The 12223-nt window shown below is 43.1% G+C and overlaps 1 non-coding gene and 1 pseudogene across 1 annotated transcript; both read right to left on the reverse strand.

The window, feature by feature from the left end:
• Positions 1-1287: 1287 nt before the first annotated feature.
• LOC131242098 (small ribosomal subunit protein eS21y-like) lies at positions 1288-1663 on the reverse strand (annotated as a pseudogene).
• Positions 1664-10564: 8901 nt separating this feature from the next.
• On the reverse strand, positions 10565-10671 carry LOC131222993 (small nucleolar RNA R71). Its single transcript, XR_009160256.1, has one exon. It is a non-coding gene; the product is annotated as a small nucleolar RNA R71 (small nucleolar RNA).
• Positions 10672-12223: the final 1552 nt, after the last annotated feature.

Here is a 12223-nt window from a genome sequence, read left to right on the forward strand (position 1 = left end):
TGCATTCATTCAAGATGCCTAGAGAGTTACCATAAGATATCTAGTTGGCAGTAGCAATGGCCACACCCTCAAGTCATTTCAAGTGGACATCTTGAGTTTTAAACTTCCAATCTTCCTTGGAATTCACATATTTCTTCAGAGAAATCATTACGTCCTGCTCATGCGCAAACATACCATTTGCTGATGCACAGAGTTGACTAGTTGTGAGCCCCATGGATTGCAGATACGAACTGCCTCACCTGGATGGGTTCCCAGGAAATACCCCAGACTGGATGGTCCTAACACTTCCATTGGTCACGAATGAATAGATGGTGAAGAGAAAGCAATGGTCCACATCCAAATATCCAAGGGTTAGGATCCTTCAATATGACATTTGAAAAAAAGATCCTCTTATGTGGGAGTCCGAAAGATTTCCATGGAAGCTCTCACACACAATGGGGTACATCACATCAATAGTTTGGATCACCAAACCATAGGCCCAACGCATATGGAATCCTCTGAATAAGTGAATTGTACTTTTGCTGATGAACACAACCCTATAATGCCTCATTTCTTCAAATCAGGTCCAAGAGAATGGCACACTTCCTACAGATTTTTTATAGCAAATGAGAAGCAACGTACTGAAATATATTCACGAAGTAAGAACCTCTGCTAATGAACAAGACTCTATAATGCCTCATTTCTTCAGATCAGGTCCAAGAGAATGGCACACTTCCTACAGATTTTTTATAGCAAAAGAGAAGCAAGGTGCTGAAACATTTTCAGGAAGTAAGAACTTCAACCTAAGATTGATGATGACCACCAAATATGTGTTGAATAAGAGTCGTCTATTGAGTGCTATGATCCAGGGCATTTTCTCCCCCAAATTCATCAAGGAAAACTGACTACATTGTGTCAATTGTAAATCTGAAATGTATATGATGAACAGTTACATCCAGACTACAAATCAGTAAAGGCCAGCGGGCTTCAGATTCACAGAATAGAAACTAGAAACTCTGTTAACAGAAGAAGAAGGGTTAGCACGGATGAAATATTTGAAATTACCTTATGATTAGATGTGGTCATAGATAATCTGCTAATTACTTGAGAGAGAACCCTATATTTGCATCGAAATCTGTTGTAGTTTGAGAGAAAAACCCAGATATAGTTTGTAGAGAGAGAGAGAGAGAGAGAGAGAGAGAGAGACTAACCCTTTTTTTTTTAATTCAAATGGGCAAATGAGGCAGGTCTCCAAATTTCCAAAACCGGTCTGCCACAGCTGGCATAAAGAGACACATCAAAGACAAATAGGCATCATCTATCTTTTTACTCGAGTTCAAGTAGAGGGAAGAAAGCTATAATGTATTTGTCACCTCAGTAAAAATTCTACTCTCAGTTTACTTGTAACGCCGTAACATCTCTACTACTGATGAATCTCAGCCTTCTTCTTCTTCCAGAGTCTATCGAGAGCACTGTCAGCATCTCCCTGAGCACGGATGAATCTGCATAGTGCAAAGGTTGTGAACTGTCCAGTGTACATTCCGCTCTCGTCCAAGTGCCCGATGTTTATCTGTACAGACGCATGGTCCTTCGAGGTGATCAGACGGTTCGGCGCGGAGCATTTCTTAGGGATGTAGAGGTCCATGTTCTACCCTTCCTCGTTCTGCATCTTGGCGGAGGCGAGTTTCGACAGCTGGGATGAAGGCAGAGGTGATCCAATGGCTTGGAATGGATGGAAGCTACCTGAGAGGAATGCGAGAGGAGAGAGAGAGAGAGAGAGAGATACACAGAGAGAGAGAGAGACTAACCCTAGAGGAGAAGAGCTGGATTAAGAAATGGGAAATAAAGAGATGGTTGATTGAGAGAGAGAGAAAAGAGGAAATAGAGAGAGAGGGAATGGAGAGAGAGAGAGAGGAAAATGGAAGAAGTTTTGGGCGCGGCTCTGTTTTGAGTGCGCGCCCACTTTTTGGGCATCCATTCGTGAGATGGACCATGGACGGTCCTATCAACAGCTCCATGGGGCCCACCATGATGTATTTGGTTTATCCATTCCGACCATTAATTTTAAAAAATAATTTAAGTTAATTATCCCAAACTTAAACTAGATTGAAGGCCCAAGTGGACCACACCATAGGAAGCACATTTGATTTAATCTCCATGTTTCCTACCATGTGGTCCACTCGAGCCTTAGATATACCTAAATTTTTATTTCATACATTAAAACAATATTTCAAAATAGATAGATGGCTTAGATAGAACAAATATATTTTTTAGGCCCTATAAAGCCCCTTACACCACCAGTAATTAATAATTGTGAGGCAACTTCTCAGCTACAGATTAAAACCGTAGTATATATAGCTACGGTTTATATCCATAGCAGAAAACTAACGTGCTTTGTATCCTTTGCCCCTTTTTTTGGTAGTGCTGGTACATGTGTTTTACCTAAGCCGTCCACCTGTTTTGCTAGCGTGGACACCACTATGATGTACTTATCTCATCCACACTGTCCAGATTGTGCTGGACGATGCTGGACAATGTTTGGACAGTACTGATTTACATAGACAATGTTTGGACGGTGCCGTGGGCTCCACCGCGATGTATGTTGTACCCACGCTGCCCATCTGGTGAGGCCCATTTATTGTGTATGTAGGGCCCACCTATTATGTATATTAGGCCCATGTGATGGGGCCGACCTTGGTGTATGTATTCCATATTCACACCATCCACCTTTGGACGGTGCCACGTGGGGCCTGACATTGATGTATGTATTGTATATCTATGTCGTTCATTTGGGTGGCCTACCATGATGTGTGGGTTGCATGCACACGGTTCATCCACTTTTCTAAGCCCATTGGTGTAGCCCATTGATGCAGCCCACTTAATAAATATGAGGCCCATTGTGCGGCCCACTTGATGTATATGAGGCCCATTGGTGCAGCCCACTTGATGTTTTTGAGGCCCATTGGTACAACCTGTTGATGCAGTCTACTCGACATATATGAGGCCCATTGGTGCGGCCCGTTGATTCGGCTACTTGATTTTTATGAGGCCCATTGGTGCGACCCGTTGATGCGGCCCACTTGATGTTTGTGAGACCCATAGGTGCGACTCGTTGATGTGGCCCACTTGATGTATATGAGGCCTAATATGATATATTTATGGCTCATGTGCCGAAGCCCATTTTGATGTATATGCGGCCTATGAGTGAGGCCCATAGTAATGTGTATTACGTCCTTGTGTGAGGCCATGGGCCCACAATACGTTTGACTCTATGTGGGCCACTTCTTGAGAGCAATAAAGGTTAAATGTCCACATTGATGGCGATGATGGTTAAATGTCCACATTGTGACCTTCCCTTAGGCCTGGTTAGGCCCATTGTCTTGGGGGTTAACCCAAATAAGTGGGCCCCATTCACCATAGACGGATGACTCCGTGCTATTGGATTTGATATAACTACGGTTGAGTGTCGATCTTTATACTATGGTTGATCGGCCGATCATTTATGGACCCCGCTTTGTTGAGGCCGATTCCGAGTATGTGACATCATAACATCATGATATACGCCCATACACATCATCTTCATGTTTGTTATGAGATGTGATTGACCTTTGCATATGTCATTAGGCAGGTTGCTATGAGACTCCCTGATAAGCAAAAATTTTCTCATATGAGCACATAGTATGCGCAGGATTGATGCATGACTGGATTGTATGACTCATATATATTGCATTGTGTGTTGTGATTACTATACGCCCTAACAACATCAGGGTCGTAGCCTCCATAAACATGTCGTGGATGGCCAGATGGGACACCGAAAATCTGTTACTAACATCGGGGCGCCATAGATGTCCCTAGGTGACAATTCATAAACCTCTATGGCTAGGAGACACCCCAACATCTAGACTAAGTGGATACATGAGCACTCGAGTGCTTAATACCAGTAGGCAGCATCTCCCACTGTGTCATGGTCAGTTGGGAAGGGGTGGTGGCCTTACCCGCCCAAGGGTAGTGGCATAGCTAAGCAGAGTTTAGCTAGCTCGTGATTGGGTCCGCTATGACGTGCCGGGTAGATATTGGCTAACTACTGGCCAGGTGGATAGTGAGGTCTCTTTAACTTGCTTGGTTGCGCGTCTAGAGGGCGGCAATTGCATGTAGAGTGTACTAGACCCTAGTGATTATCTCAAAGATGTACGGTACTGATATGTGGACTTATTGAGCAGGAGTTACATACTAGCATTTTACTCATTCATTCATTCATTCACTATCCACTCGGGCTGGTGATGCGCAACTAATTGTTATGTGTACCTTCGCAGTGGCCAGGATTTCGGTTGGGGCGCGCGACCAACTTGAGGTCAAGAGTTTACCACATTAAGTCTGACTATCCAAATTTAGGTATGGGACTGGTTTGGATAGAAGTCCCTTATGATAGACCCTGTACCCTGCGATGCTACTCACTATCATCCCGACTTCACACTCCAGCTTGGTCATTTCATTCACACCACATATTGCATTACATCTGCGGCATATGACATTTTGGGTTAATTATGTTTCTGTATTTATATGACCTAGATACGGCTAACGGTATTCATCAACTCTTCAGGATTTACATATTGCATTGCATCATCAGCATCTGATATTTAGTTCTCCATGCCTCCTCACTTGCATAGATGATTTGTATTGCGTACTTTGATATCATATGATTCATGATCATGCCAGTATTTCTGATATTGTATGATTATGGCATTGTATTGAATACTTGACACTTACCTTGTGCACACACTTTTACCACCCTCTAAACCTTCTATAAGCTTATGCACAATAGATGCGTGCAGGTGGCGTTGGATCGCAGCAGCGTAGAACTTGGAGTGTGTGGATGTCTTCTAGAGCTTAATTATCGATATATGTATTTCCTTTTCAGCATTGTATTCAACTGTTTATATTAGTGGATATGTGATGATGATGTTACCTTTGTGATTTGGGTAAACTTGTGGTTATGCTTCTTATGAGCTAAATGTACGTTGAAAATCCTCCTTGTAGGATCCTAGGATCGTAATCTGAAGTATCGGCGTTGGAAGCCGAGAATGGGGTACTACGAAGGCTATCAGTACTAGATTCGACAATCAAAAATTTTGTGAGCCCAATTTTCGGGTTTGGGGCGTGATAGAAGTTGGTATCAGAGCATAACTTAGGAATACCTGATGATAATATCACATATCTACTGATAGCTACCCTGCACGCTATGATTGTTGGGAACTTATAATGGTTAGATCCCTGAGTTCGAATAACTTAGAGATTTTCTAATTTAGCTCCCTACCATTGAGATTATGAGGCTGCATAGTATTCCTGTTTCGATCATTTTAGATTCAGGAATTGAGGTTCAGTAAGGGTCACCATTCTGTTGAGGAGACGTCTTGGGAGCGCAAGGTTGAGATTAGAGAACGCTATCTACATTTGTTTATAGATTGATTATGCCTTGTATATGTTGACATCGATGCGTCCTCTTCCCTTGCCTTGTCCTGCATGATAGTAAATTTCGAGGATGAAATTTTTATTAGGAGGGAAGAGCTATGAGATCGGTATCCTGGCCCGTACCGTACTGTAGGCTTTTGCAGTCCTCCTAGTCAAATTTCGGTGACCCGCGATCTGTAACCGACATTTGTGCACGATCCTAAGTCATATCCCGTATTCCAGAGTCGGCTCAACTTGAGACTTGTATCCTTGCGACCGCGTCGTCATCGCGGTTCTAACGCCGCATCTCGCGTGCTGAGGCGATACACAAGCCAAGAGATGTGGGCTCGCTTTCAATTCAAGGAAAACGCTGCGCGTTACAAAACCTAAGAGAGCATTTCTCATCAATCCCATCAATCAAGTACATGTCCCATCCCCAAAAGCAAGTCCTAAAGTCAACTCTCTCTCTCTCCACCCATACATGTCAAGTACACCCATCCATCACTCATCTCTCTCTCTTACAACCTCTCTCTCTCATCTCTCTCTCCCTCATTCTCCAAGCAACCCACGTCCAAGCTTCCATGAGAGAAGCTAGTATGGCCCACCTTCCTACCTCCCATCTCCACCATCCAAAGATCATCTCGACCGTTGAAATCGTTCCCTTGGAGTTCTAGAAGCTATAGATGGAAGAAGGAAGAGGAGATCAAGGTGAGTGTTTATCATCTCGATTTTGATGATTTGAGGGCCCACATATGGTGAGACCCATCTTGATGTATATATTGTATAGGGATGGCCCATAGTGGCGGGGTCCCTTCCCTTCACATGTTTCTTTCTCTCTCCTTCTCTCTCTTTTTTTCATTTTTTTATGTTGATGATGAGGTGTGTAGCCCACCTGGTGTGTGTATGTGTATGGCGCACCATGATGTATTTTTTATCTATGCCATCCACCTACACGTGGACCTCGCACATGATGAACGTGTTCCATCCATGCTATTTAGACCCTGGATGTTGGATGGAAGGGAAATACAAATATCTGCTTGATTCATTGCAGATGGTGGCCCACACGTGTGGACCACCTTGATGAAGTGTTGAATCCTCACCATCCATCCAAATTATGAAGGCCCTGGATGCTGGATGATGGGGAAATAGAAATATCAGCTTGATCTAATGTAAGTGGCCCACCACGTGGGACCACCATAGTTTATATAAAATAATAATAATAATAATAATAAATATATATATATATATAATATAATATAATATAATATAATATATAGATATGATATACATATCCAGATTTATATCTAAGGACCCCACCTTGCTGTGGCTTGTCGTCATCAAGTCCTATGGGTCCCACATGTGATATATGTGTTAATATCCACACCATCCATGTTGGGACGGTGGGACCCACCTCTGGCATTTTGTTAATCTAACCGTCCATTGCAAGGACATTACCAGGTGTTGTGGACCGCACCATGTTGTATATATTTCATCCACACCGTCCACAATATTTGGACGGTGCTAGACCATATTTGGACGGTGCTGATGTGCTGAACAGTGTCCAGACAGTGCAGGTATACATGGACAATGCTTGGATGGTGCTGATTTGCTGGACCATATTTGGGCGGTACTGTGGACCGCACCATGACATATTATTTTCATCCACACCGTCCAGATCATCTGGATGGTGCTGGACTCGTTTGGACGGTGCAGGGGTACTCCACCGTGATGTACGTGTTATATCGAGACTGTCCATCTTGATGGACGTTAGCTGATCTGTTAGGGCCATGATGGATGTGCTTCAGATCGACACCGTCCAGACCTCTAAACGGTGGGTCCTTCATGAGGTATGTGATCTCCACACCGTCCATCAGGATGGTGTGCTGAGTGGGATTCCACCTTGATATATGTATTCTATATTTACACCGTCCATCGCTGGACGGTGCCATGTGGGGCTCACCCTGGTATATGTTTTTTACCCAAGCCGTCCACCTGTTTTGCCAGCATGGACACCACCATGATGTATTTATTTCATGCACACCATCCAGATTGTGCTGGACAGTGCTGGACAATGTTTGGACAGTGCTGATTTACATAGACAATGTTTGGATAGTGTCGTGGGCTCCACCGCGATGTATGTTGTACCCACGCTGCCAATCTGGTGGGGCCCATTTGTTGTGTATGCACGACCCACCTGTTATGTATATTAGGCCCATGTGATGGGGCCCACCTTGGTGTACATATTCCATATTCACACCATCCACCTTTGGATGGAGCCATGTGGGGCCTACCATTGATGCATGTATTGTATATCTATGTTGTTCATTTATGCGCCCTACCATGATGTGTGTGTTACATGCACACGGTTCATCCACTTTTCTAGGCCCATTGGTGTGGCCAATTGATGCGGCCCACTTGATGTATATAAGGCCCATTGGTGTGACCCGTTGATGCGGCCTGCTCGACGTATATGAGGCCCATTGGTGCGACCCATTGATGCAGCCCACTTAATGTTTATGAGGTCCATTGGTGCGACGCATTGATGTGGCCCACTTGATGTTTATGAGGCCTATTGGTGCGACCCGTTGATGCGGCCCACTTGATGTATATGAGGCTCGATATGTTGTATTTATGGCCCATGTGCCAAAGCCCATTTTGATGTATATGCAGCCCTAGAGTGAGGCCCATAGTGATGTGTATTAGGTCCTTGTGTGAGGCCATGTGCCCACGATACATTAGCCTTTATGTGGGTCACTCCTTGGGAGCAATGTGTATTAGGTCCTTGTGTGAGGCCAATTACCGATTTCAATTGTTGAGGCCGATTATTGAGGCCGATTCCGATTATCAAGGCCAATTCCGATTGTTGAGGTCGATTCTGATTGTCGAGGTCAATTCTAATTATCGAGGCCGATTCCGATTGTCGAGGCCGATTCTGATTATCGAGGCCAATTCCGATTGTCGAGGCTGATTCCGATTATCGAGGTTGATTCCGCTTATCGAGGCCGATTGTTGACACCGATTCTGATTATCGAGGCCGATTCCAATTGTCGAGGCCGATTCTGAGTATGTGATAGCATAACATCATGATACATTCCCATACGCATCGTCTGCATGTTTGTTATGAGATATGATGACCATTGCATATGTCATTGGGCAAGTTGCTATGAGACTCCCTGATAGGCGGAAATTATCTCACATGAGCACATGATATGAGCAGGATTAATGCATGACTGGATTGTATGACTCATGCATCTTGCATTGTGTGTTGTGATTAATATACGCCCTAGTGACATCAGTGTCATAGCCTCCATAGGCATGTCGTGGATGACCAAATGGGACACTGGTAATTTGTTACTGGCATCATGGTGTCAAGATGTCCCTAGGTGAAAATCCATAAACCTCCGTGGCCAGGAGACTCCCCAATGTCTAGACTGAGTGGATACATGAGCGTCCGAGTGCTTAATACCAGTAGGCAGCATCTCCCACTATGTCATAGTCGGTTGGGAAAGGGTGGTGGCCTTACCTGCACGACGGTAGTGGGTATAGTTAGGCAGAGTTTGATCAGCTCGTGATTAGGTCTGCTATTGACATGCCAGGTAAATATTGGCTGACTACTAGCCAGGTGGATAGTGAGGTCTCTTCCACTTGCATGGTTGCGCATCTAGTGGGCGCCAATTGCATGTAGAGTGTACTAGACCCCAATGGTTATCTCAGAGACGTACGGTACTGATATGTGGACTTATTGAGCATGAGTTACATACTAGCATTTTACTCATTCATTCATTCATTCACAATCCACTCGGGCTGGTGGTGCACAACTAATTGTTATGTATACCTTTGCGGTGGCCAGGATTTCGGTTGGGGCACGCGACCAACCTGAGGTCAGGAGTTTACCACATTGAGTCTAACTATTTTAATTTAGGTATGGGACTAGTTTAGATTGAAGTCCCTTGTGATAGACCCTGTATCCTGCGATACTACGTACTATCATCTCGACTTCACACTCCAACTTGGTCATTTCATTCACACCACATATTGCATTACATTCGTGGCATATGACATTTTGGTTTGATTATGTTTCTGCATTTATATGGCCTAAATACGACTAATATTATTCATGAACTCTTCAAGATTTACATATTGCATTGCATCATTGGCATCTGATATTTGGTTCTCTATGACTCCTCACTTGCATAGATGATCTGTATTGCGTACTCTGATATCGTATGATTCATGATCTTTCCAGTATTTCTGATATTGTATGATTAGGGCATTGTATTGAATACTTGACACTTACTTTGTGCACACACTTTTACCACCCTCTAAGCCTTCTATAAGCTTATGCATGATAGATGCATGCAGGTGACATTGGATCGCAGCAGCATTGAACTTAGAGCGTGCAGATGTCTTCTAAAGCTTGATTATTGATATATGTATTTCCTTTTCATCATTGTATTCAACTGTTTATATTAGTGGATATGTGATGATGATGTTACCTTTGTGATTTAGGTAAACTTGTGGTTATGCTTCTCATAAGCTAAATGTACGTTGAAAATCCTCCTTGTAGGACCTAAGATCGGAATCTAACATATCAGCGCTGGAAGTCGAGAATGGGGTACTATGGAGGCTGTCGGCACTGGATTCGGCAATCGGGAATTTTGTGAGCTCGATTTTTGGGTTTGGGGCGTGACAAAATCAACCAGCCAATCAACCTCCAAATCCACCTTAGCCTAGCGTTAAGGAAATCCAGGATGAAAACGAGGTGCATCAAGCACCCCCGCCTCATACCTTACGAGATTATTTACAACCAGCGGGGGTGAGCATACCTTCTTGTATGGTTTTTCTAGAAAACACGGGACACATGGATGTCAAGCCAGGAGTGATCCAACTCCTTCCGAAATTCCATAGACTTAAATCTGAAAATCCATACATACACTTGAAAGAGTTTGATGAGATCATGCCACTTTATATTTTCCCAACATGTCTGAGGACACAGTCAGGCTAAAACTCTTTCCCTTTTCTTTAAAAGAAAAAGCTAAGACGTGGTTGCACTCACTATGTCCACGATCCATTGGTAGATGGAACGACATGACAAGGGAGTTCATAAAGAAATTCTTCCCATATCACAAAAAAAAACACCCTTAGAAAGTCGATCATGAACTTCGCCCAAAAGGAAGATGAAAAATTCTTCCAATGTTGGAAGCGGTTCAAGGATCTTGTCAGTTCATGTCCACAACACGGTTTTGAAACATGACGTATAACAAGTTTTTTCTACGATGGGTTGACATCTTCCATGCGCCAAATGGTCGAGACAATGTGCAATGAAGAATTCATGAATAAAGAGGTCGATGATGTGTGTGATTATTTTGACAAGCTAGCTAAAAACATACAATCATGGGACATCTCCCCAAAATCTAGCACCACATCTAAGCCTACTCAATCAAAGTAAAGGGGCAGAATATATCTTCTGAAAGAGGACGATGATATAAATGCTAAAGTGGCTAATCTCACAAGAAAACTCGAGGCTATGGAACTTAAGAAGGATAAGGCTAAGGAAACTATTTGCGGTATTTATGCTTGCAACATTCACACAACTGAAAATTTTCCAATAACACCTGCCTTTCAAGAGGTACTGAATGAGCAATCTAACGTTATGAATAATTATCAAAGACCTTTCATTGGACCCACTTCAAATACAAATAATCATAGTTGGAGAAATCATCCAAACTTCAATTGGAGGAGTGGATAAACTGCTACTCCTTAAGGATTCCCTAACCAATTCCTAAATTAAGAGAAACCTCAAAAGGATCTAGTTTTAAAACATATCCAAAATCAAGAGTTTTTTAATCAGGGTATACTCCAAGCCTTTCAAAACCTTACAAAGGATATACAAGGGCTTGAGTCAAACAAATCAATTGGGGAAAAGGGGACCCTTCCAGCCCAACATCTCTCCAATCCTAAACCTCAATGTGAAATTAGTGACCCAAGCTTTTCAAATCAGATGGAGTAAGCTAAATCTATCACCACTCTTAGGAGTGGGAAGACCATTGACAAAACCATTCCGATTAGGGCTGAAAAGCCTAAGGACACGGAAGAGAACAATACTGATAGACCTAGCACTGCTCCACAATATTTAGAACCGGAACCTCAAGGCAAGCTGATTGTGTCGTTCCCTCAACGGTTGATTGCACCAAAACCTCTCTCTAACTCTCAAGACATTCTAGAGTTGCTTAAACAAGTGAAGGTTAACATCCCTCTACCAGATGTCGTTAAACAAATACCTTCAAATGTCAAAAATTCTGAAAGACTTATGTACGATCAAAAGATGGCAAAATATTCAAATGAAAATCTTTTTAACAGAAAAAGTGAGTGTCATCCTAAAGCAAGACGTGCCATAGAAGTACAAAGATCCTGGTAGCCCAACCATTGCTTGTGTAATTAGAAATTACTAGATTGAGCATGCACTTCTTGACTTAGGAGCGAGCGTAAATCTGATCCCTTACTCGGTCTATGAATAACTGGTTCTAGGTGAATTAACACCCACCCAGACCACATTACAACTTGTCGATCGCTTAGTTCGTGTATCGAGAGGGATAATTGAGGATGTGTTTGTCATGTCCCAAACTCGAAAAATGGGCTCACAAAATTTTCAATCGCCGAATTTGGCACCGACAACCTCCGTAGTGCCCCATTCTCGGATCCCAGCACTCACATGCCCGATTCTGATCCTGGGATTCTACAAGGAGGATTTTTAGTAAAAAAAATTTAATGGAGCATAACCACAAGAATAACCAAG

This window comes from Magnolia sinica, chromosome 1 (assembly GCF_029962835.1).
Source record: "Magnolia sinica isolate HGM2019 chromosome 1, MsV1, whole genome shotgun sequence".
Classification (NCBI taxonomy): Eukaryota; Viridiplantae; Streptophyta; class Magnoliopsida; order Magnoliales; family Magnoliaceae; genus Magnolia; species Magnolia sinica.